The sequence below is a fragment of the Condylura cristata genome, unplaced genomic scaffold, assembly GCF_000260355.1.
Source record: "Condylura cristata isolate star-nosed mole 26May11 unplaced genomic scaffold, ConCri1.0 scaffold00006, whole genome shotgun sequence".
In the NCBI taxonomy this organism is placed as follows: Eukaryota; Metazoa; Chordata; class Mammalia; order Eulipotyphla; family Talpidae; genus Condylura; species Condylura cristata.
In genome coordinates this window covers 23,059,612-23,075,150 of record NW_004567107.1, presented here as the reverse complement: position 1 = coordinate 23,075,150, position 15,539 = coordinate 23,059,612, and the positions used below count along the sequence as shown (strand labels likewise).

Genomic DNA, 15,539 nt, shown 5'->3' with positions numbered 1-15,539 from the left:
TTAAGGTATCTAGTAAGTAGCCTTGGGTAAAAAACGCAAGTTTTGATGCTGGTTTACCTGCACAGATTCATGTTTTTACTTCATTTTGGGGTTTGGGTTTATCTTACTCTATTATTTGCTTATTTTCCATTGAATTCCATTAAAAATATTTTGTAATTTGATTCTACATATTGTTTCCAGCCTGAGAGTTTTCATCCAGCCTCATCCTTTGGCACCCATCTTTTAATAACAAATGTCAATGCAGCTATAAAATGAGGCTCTCTAGTACTTAAAGATCCCTAAATAGGAATGTTCAAATTTTATAGAAAATAACTTCACATATGATAATTTTTAAAAATGTAGATGAGTTTTCAGTGTCTCTAGCACTCTGTGAATTTGGCACAATATTGACACTAAGCATTCATTTATTTTTAAGTTAACCTTCCATTTCTTCTTTTGTAATATTAATAAATGATTTTCTTTCAATTTGAAAGCATTCCTGTTTACTAATTGACCAGATTACAGAAAAAATCATGGTAGACCCCTTAGTTCATACTGTCAGTAAGCCTGTTGAGCTGGTCTTACCTTCTGTCAGCATCTTCACCTTCTACAAAGTGGGTGGTTATTTCCTTCATTCTGGTTTCTGGAGAGATAGTTTGAAGGGCCAGTTTGTCCATTTGAAGTGTTTTCCAAAAGTATGGAGTTTATGAATCAGATCCTCCATACACATGATGCCATGTTTACCAAGAAAGTGAGCAATCAATGTGTTATCTGTTAGGACAATTCACTTCTTGTTGTTTTTGCCATAACCACACTTGTAGATCAATTCATTTACTGACTTAAGGTTTGTAAACCTTGGTACAATATATGGTTCCATAGTCCTCAGCATGTTAATGGAAGCTTCATTGAGCTCAACAAAGGTGCTATTGAAGATCTGGTGAAGGCGAAGAAGCTGGAACACCTTTTGGGCCTTTGGCCTCTGAACTCTGATCCTCATGACAAATGCCAGTTTAGCTTCTGCAGGTACATAGAAGTTTCCAGCTTTTCTTGCCATCCTAGCCATTCGAGTCTCACTTCTGTATATCTGCCTGTAATCTTTGAGCTAGTGCTTAGCTCTTTCATAAATAAGGTTCCTCCCCTGCCTTTTGAAGTACCTTTTGGGTAAGGTTTTTTCTCAGATGCTTGATCTTCAACTCGGGGATATTCGTTTGCTTTTTCTAAAGGGTTTCTGGCACAGCAGGAACCTTCTTTTTCTTCTCCCTGTATCCTCCTTAGTTCCAGCTGGAAAAAGAGAGCAACAAATTATTTTAAATTCAGGATTGAGAGCCATTCGTGCTCCACTAGCTCAATTGTTGATGAACTTTTGTTTTTCCTGTCCCATAATCACACTTAAGGCTTTAATGCTAGTGATATTTATCATATTTACTATTTAGCTAGCAGCATTAAACCACCAGTTTTCTTTAAAGGACTCATTTAAGCAACTGCTTTAGTAATCTATTTAGTGTCCACATAGGCTGATTGATTAAAAAATTCTGCATATTATGCCAGGCTAAACTATTGGAGTCTATAGGATTTACTGGGAAAACACAATTAAATTATAAGACCGTTGCTTTATGTTCTAATACACCTCTTCCTCAGTGGGAGAGAATCTGTATTATGGCATTGTTATTATGTAAATGACTGAATACTGCCCATAAGTGTGCAAAACTGCATTTATAGTATTTTTATTAATGAAATACTGACGTTTAAAGAACCATCAGCACTTAAAAACATATTAAAGATAGCTTATGTTAGGAGATTAGAAAGGAAATAAACTGATAAGATTCTTTATTTCAAGTTTTTTTTCAGGTAACACTGAGAAAAAGTGTATTTGTTCCTTTCTCTCCAAACCATCAGACTTTTTTTTAAAAATTATTATTTTTTATTTTTAAGATTTTTTTTTATTTATGCATTATAGAACTGGGGTACAGGCCAGAGGTGCAGGGGCGGTGAGAGGCCTCACCAGAGACAGAGTGGGGAGCAGAACAGGCCAAGGGGAGCAGCAGGCGGGTCGCCATGTGGTCCTCCGGGGCTGGCGGGAATCGAACTCATGCGGAAGTGGCTTTAGCTTCTTAGTGTTGTGCTTTAACCCGCTGAGCCACCAGAGAGGGCCCCATCAGATTATTTTTAAGCTTATATTAGTCAAGTTTTCATAGGCATGCGTCTTAGGTGATCAAAGTCATTGTTGCATCATTAAATGCTATAAAGCATTATAAAGTCTGCAGACCCACTGTCCTGATAGTTTAGCCCAACTTGTAGGTAAGACTGAGACTAGAGGAAGCTTGTGCTCCCTGCCTATGGTTTTCATCTGTAGATTTTCAACACTGGCTGTTGTGTGGCCTGTCACCTGTGCCTTGGAGTGCCGGCTGAAATATTTATTTGCAGAGTGACCCTTGTGTTATGCATATAACCTAGTCCAGGTATGGCACTCAGCTGGGTGAGGTGACCCTTCTGCGCTCATCCTGGGAGAGAACTGTGGGCGAGTCACACGGTCCTGAGTTCTGTCTCTCCCACTAGACTGAGAGACCTGTCTCTGCGAGGTGTCATGCAATCAGTACCTATTAAGTAAACAAATATATAAATGTGTGTGTCTTTATGTCTTCTTAACCACATTTCAAGATCTTTAACTATAGAAATTTATACTTTCCTGTTCCTTTTATATTGTTTAGTGCATAGGTACACAGTAGGTAGTCAATAATTATAACCTGATTATATTAAATGAGTTAACCTGTGCAGTAGCACTTAGAAAAATTCTAAGAACATAAAAGTAACATGTGACGGGTAAAATAAAAATAAAATTATTATATTAATTGACTAAACTATAATCCTAAAATTGGTATATTTTGGTAGTTGGAGTTAGGCTCTAACATCGTGTTGAACACAGAGAAGAGGATGATACAAATTTGTAAATGTTCAACTGATGATTTATTTAAATCTTTGTAGTGATATTGTCATAGAGTTAGGTCTCCTTAGAGATGCAACTACTTGGTAGAGATATTTGGCTCATGAAGAAGCATCTTGGAGATTAATTGGAAAGTGATAGTATAAAAGATCATTTATTATTGACTGAGTCTGTGTTGCTAAGAGCAGAGGTGTTGGAATGACTTAGAGACAGAGGTGGAGGTTTCCCTCCTGCCTCCTGGGTAGGGTTGGTGGGTGAGGAGTTATGCACTGAAAGAAGTACTGTCCTACCTACCAATTTTCAGGTTAGACCTATCAAGTAAACAATTGTCACCTGATATGTTAGAGATGAGGCTAAGGAATCTAATGCAGAGCATTAGCTGTAGACCAGTCTGTATCTCACGATATAGACTCAGTAGTGTCTAATCTGTCCTGGGACATGCCAGTTGGCATCTGCTGGGCAGGTTGGCCACTTGTACCTGCACCATTGTCTTTTTTGGAAGAGCTCAATGCTTAGCTTTTCATTTATCCAAAGTTAACGTGTACTGAAGCCTCACAACTGACACCATCTTTCTCCAAATTGAATTAAAAAATCATATTCAGAGCAGTTGGCTACCAGCAAAAACAGAATATGATACGAATTTCAGGCTAAAGAATTCTTTTCCATTTCCTTGGTGTCAAAGTTACGGCTATTCTGAAGGCTGATATGACTCTGTAACACACAGATGCCCATGCACTCGTATGCACACACACGCACAAATCCAACTCATGATTTAGCTTCTTTTTTGTCAACACTCCAGTTGTAGCATGTTTTTCTTTGCAATTGAATGTGCTTATTTTTGCTTTGTTTCTTTAGAATCCAAACTAAAATTAAAGTTTCCTTTTATAATTTTATCTAGTTTTGTGCCTTGTCAGTTTATGAGAATATATTTGCATTAATACCCTATATTAAAAGCCTTTATACTTACATTCTGGCATCCTAGCATCTTTACTAGGTCATTTGAAAATCTGGATGCTTTAGTCTTGTGAGGATGGACCTTTATTCACTTCATTTTTAGTCACCATTATGTTCTTCAGTGGCGACTTTTCTTTTACTCCTTTGCATGAGTACAGGCACAAACCTTTCCTGTGTGTCTCTGTGAGATGGGTAAGGCCAGATTACAACACTGACAAAATCCTGGTGAAGAATCAGAAATATTGGCAGTGGTAGGAAGTGTGCAGCATGAAGTGTAACCGAGATCACCTTCTTAGGTCCCACACCTGGTTCCATGGTGGTGGAGCCTGCCTTCTGTGCTCAAGGTTGGTGACGCTTTGTAGATGAGACCCAGTTTCTAGAAAGAGAAAAGAATTTCTGGTCAGTCCTCATTTTCCACCCCAGGATATGTTCATTTGCAGAACAGCTGGCAGTGGGAATATCTACTCCTTTTAAATAAAACCCATGTATAAAGTGATCTTGACCAGTGGCTCCTACAGGGAAGATTATGGTAAAATACAAAAGTCCAGCATCAGCTCATTTAGAGGTTTTCAGGTTTAGGTAATAGGACCTAATTTAGAGGAAGGCACTACCAGATCGGTCTACATTGAGCTGTACTGTGCCCAGTTTAACTTGCTTGTATTTTGAAATTTAATTTAATATATATTTAAAAGATTTATTTATTTATGCATACAAGAACTGGGTATAGGCCAGAGATGCAGGGTGTGGTACTGAGAGGATTCACCAGAGATGGAGTGGGGAACAGCAGGCAGATTGACTGAAATGCACCGCTGAGGGGGCAGGAGAGGTCTGCTGCACCATGTGGGTCAGCTTCCTAGCTGGGGACCGAACTCGTGCTGCAGTGGCTGGGGATAGCTTCACAGTACTGTGCTTTAATATTTAAATTAAGGTACTGTGGCTTTATCACACTATGTAAGTTTCATGTATGCATCACGAAGACTCAACATGTATATACACCCCACTAAATTCACCACAAAATGCCAGTTTTGAAGCAGCTGAAGATCAGTTCTGTCTTTCTACATCTGGATGATGAATTTCTCATTCATCCTTATTTATTATAGAAACAGCTCTCAAGACAGAAACTTAAAACACTAATATATATTAACAAAAATTCTATATAATGTGATTAAACAATCCCTTTGAACATTTTCATATTTGTTCCCCAAATTCCCTTTTCTTTTTTTTAAAGAAGTTGTTTTGTTTGAATTATGACCCAAATAAGGTCCACATACTGCATTTGTTTGCTGCCTTTCTGAAATCTCTTTTGATCTCCAACAGTCCACCTAGCCTACTTTTCATGCTATTTATTACGTGAAGAAATGGAGATATTTTTCCTGTAGCTTTTTTTCTCATATTGAATTAGGTTGATTACATCCTTATAGTGCCATGTGACATTCCTAATTTTATATTTTTCTAATAGATGGGTAACTTGAACTAGAGACTCAATGCATGTAGATTCATTTGTTTGGCAAGAATAATTCACAGGTGGTGAAGCACAGAATGACTGGTTGTTTTACTTTTTATGTTTTTTTCAGATTGATTAATGGGCTCAGGTGGTTTAAATTAGACTTTGTAGGTATAAAGTTTCCTGCCAACTTATCACTTAATGGGTTTAGCTTCCACTGGCGATTGTGACTCAGGTCTCTTAGGCATCAGGGTTTACATAAAGGGTGATTTTTCTAATTCTCTTATTTCTTTGGCATTATTAGCAATACTTAAAAAATATGAAAATGAACTTTCTTCCATTATCTGTTTTGTTTATAAAATATTTAATAATCTAGCTGCAGCTGCTCTTGGTGAGGTATTTCTCCCAGCACAGACTCTAAAGACTTTTCTAGCACATGAACTCAATGGAATACACCAACCACTTCATCATATCTCACCACTGATCAGTGGCTTCACTCTTACTGCAATGTTCTATTCACTGGAAGCCTATTTATAACCAACGATGCTCACAGGGTAGCAGAGTCTTTGATGCGAGTCTTTCCTAGCCCAAACTATAGGGTAGGGCGTATTGAAATTATCATGCTTTTGAAGATTGCTTGCATTCATTTAGTTGCCTTCAAATTCTTGGCATATGTAGCAGTCCCCTGCATTTGGTATTTTTGTGAATTTTCAGGGTGTTACTGGAGTAGACAGGCATGACATGAACTCAGCATAGTTGTTTAACACTGTCTGGAAATCTCCTTGCTCAGGAACATTGGAGCCAAGCCTGTCAGCCTTCTGCTTTGTGATTTCTGGATGTAGGAAGATTCCTTTTACTGTGTGCTGATAAAAATGCCTTAATCTGTAGTTAAAGGGAAAATTGATTGCCCTATTAATGAGTAAAGATGACTCATAAACTGAATTCCCTATCAGCACATATAAAGTAAGAGAACAAAGAATTTGTAGCTTCAAATTTAGTTGCTTATTTAATAAATTTCACACATACGCACACAACATATATATATATATATGTATGTATATATATATGTATATGTATGTTCCCCAGAATGTAGGAATTAACAAGGAAGCTTGTCAAAACTAGTTTAGTTCTTGCTCATATTTCTATAGTACACTGGAAAATCCTATAATATTTCATTACTATATGACCAGATATTCTGTCATTAAACTTCTATCTTAGAGTTTTCTCTTTAACTAGAAATTTATTTATTTATTTATTTTAAAGATTTTATTTATTGGGCCCTCCCTGGTGGCACAAACGGGTTAGGATGCAGTACTGCAAACTAGCCATAGCTGCTTCAGGGCAAGTTCAATTCCCATTCAGGGAGCTGACCCACATGGTGTGGCACACCTCTCCTATCTTGCCTGCTGCTCCCCTCAGCAGTGTACTTCTTCAATCTACCTGTTCTGTTCCCTACTCTGCCTCTGGTGAATCCTTTCACTGCCCCTGCACCTCTGGCCTGTACCCAGTTCTGTATGCATGGTAAATAAATCTTAAACAAACAAAAAAACCAAAATAAAGATTTTGTTTATGCGTACAGAAATGGGGTACAGGGGCGGCGAGAGGTTTCACCAGAAACAGAATGGGGAGCACAACAGACAAATTGACAAAATACACTGCTGAGAGGAGCAGTGGGCAAGGCAGGGGAGGTGAACCACACCATGTGGGTCAGCTCCGGGGCAGAGATCCAACTCACACTGAAGTGGCCTTGGCTTAGCTTAGTAGTGCAGTGCTCCAACCTGCTGCACCACCAGGGAGGGCCCTAACTACAAGTTGAAAGAGTGGTTGAAAGATTTGCTTTACGGAGACAAAAATCCTCTCTCCTTAACACTGAATCAATTGCTTTGTGGTCAAATTGAATCCTGACTCTTCCTGCTCTCAGAAAGCTTTTAAAAAGTGAACTCTAAGCTTTAGGGTATTTGTCCATTGCTATATTTGAATTACACTGAACGTTTCCAAGAATTGGATTTCTGTTTTTATGTTTTTCTAGGAAAATAACTTTTCTTGGTTAACATTTAGCATAGATTGAGAAGAGTTAATGCCTATGCCATCGATTGACCAGTAGTAATATATGTTAATTGTCTTTGAGCAGGTAAATTCTTCTTTCCAGAAGCCTTTTTCCTCAAGTCTCCTTATCTGAGGCAGTAGAAAAGGTATGAAAAATGAATGTGACAGGAAGTGGCTTTACTCCCCTAACATGCTGGTATGCTGGAGTTGCTTGGGATTTATTGAAACAGACAAATGGTATCCAGTGTTGCCAACACATTCAATGGGCTAAAGCTCTATAAATCTATGAAATAAATAGCTGCCTGGTGGTATTTTTTTCACATATTTATTAACTGCTAGATATATCTCTTTGTTGCCATAGCAAGATGAGAGTGGAAAAAGGAAATTGTTGACAGGTAGTTACAAAATATAAAAACTTCCTTTACCCCCTCCTATGTTAAGACATTTTCTGCTCTGTAGGATTGTAATTCTACTGGCATAAGCATATTTTTGAAAGGGTATTAGTTAAGAATTCTTGGTGTCATCAATGGCCTCTAAAGAGTTATGTGGGACCACAAAAGCTGCTGAGATCTGACATCTAACAAGACAGAAGAACCTGGAAGGATTATGTGGGAATAAAATGATTTTCCTTTGAAAGTATCCTTTGATTAAGAAAAGAGATGGCTCTTCCATAGCAGAGTCTCAATACCTAATTCAATTTTCCTCAATAGATTAGTATTGGGACTAATATTATGTAATGAAAATCTTTACATATCCTTTCCAAAGAACTCTCCTCTTCCAAACTAAGCTTTTCCTAATTGCACTGTGATAAAGTTAGGCCTTAGCTCTCCTTCCCAGACAGAATTACTGAAGTTATAAGTGTAATGATTTGAGCACATACAGAGCTACAACCTCGATTAGTGTTTTCTATGACTTTGACCTTATGTCTCAAAGAGTCATTTATTGTTAGTTTGGGCCAACAACTTACAAAGAGCTGTAACGCTTGTGACTGGTATGGTGTGACCGGCACTACTGGCCAGTGCTGTCTAGCACTGATGGGTGCTAGGCACTCCGTGTCTGGGTCACCTCTGAGAACTGTTAGTCATCTGTTGGCATCACCTCCTGGGTGCTGCCTCTGCTGATGTCTGGCCCAGTGTCTGGGGCTGTCCAGCCCAACCTTCAGATTGTGGCTGCTGAGGTGACATCTCAACAGCCCTACCTGTGAGCACCTCCAGCTGTGGTGAGTTGGATCCTGGCTTGCTGCTTGCCAGTATGCCACGAAGTCAAGGCCTTCGCTGGTGAGATGGTGCCATCTTGGATGAGTGGCTTCTGTTTAGGACTTCTAGACACTGTGGACACTGTCTGGGGTGAGATACGTGTCACTTGTGTTTTTAGAGACTCTGTTTTCCCGTGATGGCTTAATAAACCCCATTGCTATTATCTCCTGAGCCTGAGTAGTCTTGCAGTTGTACATGGGTGAAAAATCCACAGTGACCTGTCACCTCTGGCACCGCCCTTTGGAGGTTATAACTCCCCTGTAGCACTGTTTCAGTTATGTTTTTCTTGTTACAGAATTTACCAAAGTTTTTGTTTGTTTGCATACAGAACTGGAATATAAGCCAGAGGTGCAGGGGGCGGTAAGAAGATTCACCAGAATCAGAGTGGGGAGCAGAACAGGTAGATCAACTAATTACATTGCTGAGGGGAGCAGCGGACGGATCAGGAGAGTTCTGCTGTGCCACGTGGGTCACCTCCAGGGCTGAGGATCGAAATTGCTTTGAAGCGGCTGCGGCCAGCCTGCAGTGCTGTGACTTCATCCATTGCACCACCAGGGAGAGCCCTACCAAAGTTGTTTATTAAGAGGACAGCAATTATGTCACATTTTAAGCAATCAATAAGTTTTGTATAATACAAAAATAGCATGAGGATAAAGGATGGGGGGGAGAGAAACAAATGTAATAGAGTAAAAATGAAAACAACGAAAAACTATAAACCAGACATTTTCTGGGGAAAAGGGGAATCAGAACTGTGGTGGGGAGAGTGCATGGGACTATGGTGATGGCTCACAGGTGAGTTGGTGGTGGGAAGCCCATGGGGATTACAAATGAAATGAAAAAATGCACAGAATGCAGAATGATGTAAAAAAAATAGCCTTGAAACTAATTTTACTAGAATTTATATGAGTGTTGGCGTTTGTTCTCTCCCAGGATATAACAAAATACATATAGATATTTAAGGTTAGGAACGCATCACAGTTACTACGGTCTATCAGTAGACTTGCTTTTCCGGTTTAAAATCTAAGTGGTGTTGAAGAGACTGGTAGCACTGTATTAATAAAGTGTGCTTGCGGTCTTTCAGCAGCAGCTGGACGTGGCTAGAAGTGCTATTCCTGAGGGGAGTGGCAACATTTTTCCCTTTGTAACATTCAGATTCTCATGGACAAAAGATGGTAAGATTTTTCAAATCCATACAGTCTCTTTCCTGGGATGCATACTTTAAATGCTGGCTATGGCATCTGATCCTGATTTGAACCTGGAAAACGTAGTCTTGATGGGAAAAACCTACATCATAAAATTCATCTTTGTCCTTGGGGTTTTGCTGTCTGACACAGCAGGGTTCAAACATTTACTGAACACCAAATCAGCATTTACTTCATATGCGTTTCTCATCCTTTGTAACCATGGGGTTGTCATTTAACAACTAGGATTGCTTAAACAGCCCTTGAAATGGGTTTCAGCCTCAGAGGATAAAGAGGTTCTTAAAAACACACTGCCCAGAATTCATTGTATCTACTTGAAACTTCTGTTAGTTCCAAAAGGATTATTTAGAGAGCTGTCAGGGATCTCCAAGGAGCTATAAAACACTGCATGCAATAGTATCTGTACCAGCTAAAAATGGTTTTAACGCTTAGAAACTTGCCTATTGAGTCCAAGAATGTTAATTGAAGGTGTGCCTGTTTTTATTGCCAGAATTAAGTAAAACTAGGCAGGTTCTGTCCCCTCCCCATTTCCACCTGTGCTTTGCCTTTCAACTCTTCCTCACTCTTCAGTCCTTTCTGTATCTCTGTCCTCAGTCTGTTTGGATGACTACTTTCTATTATATTAGCATCTGTGCTTCTCCTAGCACACATTTACTGACTGTATTGTAATTACTTTTCAACTTGTTGGATTTTCTCACTAGACTGTAATCTCTATAAGGACGATTTCCAACTCACACATCAATATGCCACCAGCAACACTGTCTGATTGGCACCGCATGGACATTTGTTGGATGAACGTATGAATGAATAAATGCACAGAGCAGACCCTGAGTGGAGAGAGTATTTCAGTCCTTAAAGTAGTAAGACAAAGTTTTCATTGTTCATGGATTGATGGGAGACCAGTGTTTGAACCCCCAGACGTTAGGAAGACAGAAGATAACCATTGCAGTAGACTAATAGACTGGAAAGGAGACCATGAGAGGAACCTTCCAAAGACTGATCTGATTACCTGGAGGTGGTTGGGGCTGGGGTCTGAAACATGACATTGACATGACGTCTGTAAGTTCAAGTTCAGATATGGTGTGTTCTTGTGAGTGTTGGACACTGTGGAAAACACTAAAATTTTGTGAACTTTAGAATATTTTCACACAAAAAGGAAGGGCATGCTGCTTTTTACCACTTATCCGTACCAAATGTACTAGTCCTTGAAATATTTCTCAACACTGCCATTGGAATTTGGGAAGTTCGAAGATAGAGAACTGGTATTCTCTTGATATCTTTATATTTCCTGGAATGTTCATGTGTCCAGATTTCTTTTACTCAGTCTTTCTTTGGGTATTCCCAACATGAGTAGGCTCTAGGTAGAGGATAAATGGTTTTCACTGGCGTATGAAAATTTATCATTCATATGTATTTGTGTTTTAGTCCTATGTTTGTTCCAGTATTTATTTCAATGGATTGCGTTGAACTTTTTTCAACTAGGTAATTTATTCTGTGCAAATAAAGATAAAATTTCTTTCTTTTACTAATATTAATGCTTATTTTTGCTGCTAGTGCTCTTATTTAGTTGCCTAGAATTCCCAGAGGATGTTAAAAATACTATTTATGATGAAAGTTTTTTTTTAAAGATTTATTTATTTATGCATAGAAGAACTGGGGTACAGGCCAGAGATGTGGAGGGTGAGAGGATTCACCAAAGACAGAGTGGGGAGCAGACCAGGCAGATGGACGAAGTACACTGCTGAGGGGAGCAGTGGGTGGGCCAGGAGAGGTCTGCTGTGCCATGTGAGTCACCTCCCAGGCAGGGATCGAACTCATGCTGAAGTGGCTTTAGCGTCTTAGTGTTGTGCTTTAACCCAATGCGCCAAGGGAGGCCCCTGATGAAAGTTTTTAATATCTTATTCTTTTTCCCCTCTATTTCTCTTTTCCTTTTTAAAGTGTTCTAAAAATTTATATATATTTTACATCATTCTTCACTTTCACACACTGTATGCTTTACCCACTCATGTTTGGCCCCCAGGGAATTCCCACATCAGTTCACCCATGCACATCACCATGATCCCTTGTGCTCTTCCCACCCATTTTGAACCAGTTTCTTCCCTCCCACCCCCAAAGAATGCCTGGTTTATAGTTGCCTGTTGTAAAATCTAGTTCTTTTCCTTTTTTTTTTTTTTTTAAAGATTTATTTATTTGTGCATACAGAACTGGGGTACAGGCCAGAGGCTCAGGGGCGGTGAGAGGCTTCACCAGAGACAGAGAGGGGAACAGAACAGGCAGATCAACGAAGTACACTGCTGAGGGGAGCAGCGGGCGGGTCAGGAGAGGTCTGCCACGCCATGTGGTCACCTCCGGGGCAGGTGGGGATTGAACTCATGCGGAAGTGGCTTAAGATTCTTAGTGCAGTGCTTTAACCCGCTGCGCCACCAGGGAGGGCCAAAATCTAGTTCTTTATGTTAACAAATATCAATGTTTTAGATTTAAGTATTATGTTGCCAATTCATTTTATTAAATATATTTCATATCACTTAAAGAAATATACTTCCTTTTCTAGGTCACAGATTTCAAAGTTTATCAGTTGCTTTAGAACACACTTATTACAGCCATCAGATGGCTTTCTCTTTTGATCTATTAATGTGATGAATTATAGATTTTCTAATATTGGCCCATAATTGTATTCATTCCTGGAATAAATCCTACTTTGCCATGGTGTATTATTCTTTAAATATCCTGACAGATTTGCTTTTCTAATGTTTTATTAATGATATATGTATTTATAGTGAGAATTGTGATTGCCTAGGAGACTGTGGATCTGCCTTCAAGTGCTTGTACCCCATGGCCAACTCTTGTTTCCAGAACTGCAGGTCTGAGCTGTGGTGGGAGGCTGTTTGTGACTATCTTCCCTGAGTTCTGGTCACTTTTTTCAGGCCAGATTGTGCTCTTGTCCTTTATTTCATCTTCGTCTATTGCCTGTGTAACAATTTTCTTGAATCTTCTCTCATGGTATCTCCTAATTCAGATTATTCCTTCCTCTCTATCTCCCTTCCTCCCTCCCTTCCTTCCTCTTTTATTCATCAGGAATTATGAAAGACTAGGGTAGCAGAACACATTTTACAAATCCAAAATCTCTGATTTTTTATGTTTTAAATCTAGCAGCAATAAGCAAGATGAAATTACACAGTATTTTCATTGCATTTACATTTGAGATTAAAGCATTCAGAAAATCAGATGTTAACTTTCAAAAATTTCTTAGTAGTAAGAGTCACTCAAAGTAGAAAGTGTCACTCAAGTGCTCCCCTAGGAGGTGAGAATATATCAGATGGTAGCAAAGGAAGTTGGTAGTGGATACCTCAAGTGGTAAGCCTTGTGCCAGGAAGATTGTTTAACTGTGAAGAGTTTTATGCAGGTTTGTGTAGGACCCTTCTGTTAACTTTGATAATTGGAATTAGACTCACTGTTGTTTAAACCAATAAGAGTTCTGCTGCACTTATGCTCTGTAGTACTGTGTTGTAGGAGACACAAACTGAATCTCGTGTGTTCTTGTTACTGGGTCCTGAAATATCTGGAAGAATGTACATGTACGGTGTCAAAAAAAACACAGTTATGGACTCTCCCTGGTGGCACAGCGGGTTAAGGCACAACACTAAGAAACTAAAGAAAGCCACTTCAGTATGAGTTCAATCTCCACTCTGGAGGTGATCTACATGGCGTAGCAGACCTCTCCTGGTCCACCCACTGCTCCCCTCAGCAGTGTACCTCGATGATCTGCCTGTTCTGCTCCCCATTCTGTCTCTGGTGAATCCTCTCACTGCCCCTGCACCTCTGGCCTATACCCCATTTCTGTATGCATAAATAAATAAATCTTTAAAACACACACACACACACACACACACACACACACAGTCATACCAGGTCAGTTGCAAGCATATAGAACTTGCGGAAAATAATATTGTGCATAGGTTGACCTGGGGATGAATCACACTGTGGATGTCCAGATTGAAGGTTCTCCTCTGCAAGGTCTCCCTCTCTTTTCCTACATTTTACATGTTTTTTCATTTCTTTTTAAAAATTTATTTATGCATATAAGAATGGAGGTACAAGCCAGAGGTGCGGGAGGTTGAGAGGATTCACCAGAGACTGAGTGGGGAACAGAACAGGCAGATTGACTGAAGTACACTGCTGAGGGGAGTTGTAGGCAGGTGGGCAGGAGAGGTCTGGTGTGCCATGTGGGTCAGCCCCCTGGCCGGGGATCAAACTCGTGCTACAGTGACTGTGGACAGCTTCTTAGTGCTGCACCCCAGCCCGCTGCACCACCAGGGAGGGCCTTCTTTGCCTTTTCTTTATCCTAGTGTTTCCCCTGTGTCTGTCTCTCTTCATCCCGAGCTCCTTGTCGTCAAGGCTAGAATTGCTAATTCTAGCACCCATCTGGAAAATACTTGAGGATCTCCCTGGCTCAGGGAGATCTATTTGACAAATAAATCTTCCTCTAGTCAAGACTGATTATTTTTTAGTAATGAAAATGTGTAGCTTAGTGAAATAAAGACTCTCTCTCCATCACCATAAATATATAAAGGGATAAAGGTATAGAGACCCTTTCTGGCACGTTTCCAGTCTTATGGGCAACTCGAACCAGAATTTTACTGAGCCTAGCAAAGCTGGCTAAATGGGTTTCACCCATGGGTCTCTGAGCCCAGGCTATTGGGTCCAGGGTGTTGAAAATGTTTTCCTCTAGCTAATGCGGTAAGCCGTCTAGAGAAGAAATCCCAGGGCAGCTGATGTTTAGGCCTCTGTGTCCCTGCATGATGTTGGGCAAATGCATTAGTCCCTCTCTCTACAAAAGGAAGGCAGTTGTGTTGTGTCTTCTATTTCAGAGCTGTTGGGAAAACCAATGCAAATGTGTCCATAAAGAGCTCTGGGCTTCCCTGAGAAGGGTCCTATGTAGTTACCAGGCGTTACTGTCACTGCTCCGGGGAGGCCCTCCTGTTGAGGTGGTGATGACGGCAACTGAGTAAGCTACACCTGTCTGTCTTTTATTGTCAGCATTAATGTTTTCTGGCTCAGATGATGAAGGGCTTCTTCTTGCCTAACTCCCTTGAGCCTACCATCTTTGGGTAGGTATAAGGTAAAGGGGGATTCTTGTCATGGTCAGACAGTCCCAGCATCTTTGTATTTAACAGGGTGACCTTGGACATGTTACTTAACCTCTCAAAGTTTCTATATCTTCATCAGTAAAATTGGGTTACTTATAGTCATTGTGTGAATTAAATAAGACTGGGTCTCCAGAATTCTTGGTAAACAGAAGGTACTCAATAAACATTAGTATTTTGAAATTTTATTTTCTTTTATTCTCTCACTTTTGGCTCTGGCAGTAATGTGACATGTGCATTTCTATTCCAGCATCTTGTTTTTGGTAGCAATTGATATTTTGGGTGATTTGCGATATGGCATCATTATTCTGGAAGACCTCATTTTGAATCATGTGTGTTCATTCTCAGTGTCCTCAAAACAGTTTAAACAAACCAAATGTATAAAAGCATTTACTTGGTGACATTTATTTGTGCATCTTCACTTGCTCTTAATAGAAAGCAAAAGCTATAAAAACTGGCCTGGTTTTTAGGAGGTGCTATTTAAAGCCGCAGTGGGCCAAAAACGACAATTTTGAAATTGGCTGTGGAGCACTGAAGCCAAGTACGAACAGATGCCCAGGCAACCTGTCACAT

At 39.8% G+C, this 15,539-nt stretch overlaps 1 pseudogene; it reads right to left on the bottom strand.

The window, feature by feature from the left end:
• Positions 1–524: 524 nt before the first annotated feature.
• Positions 525–15,539, bottom strand: part of LOC101619828 — a 149,197-nt pseudogene continuing 134,182 nt past the window's right edge.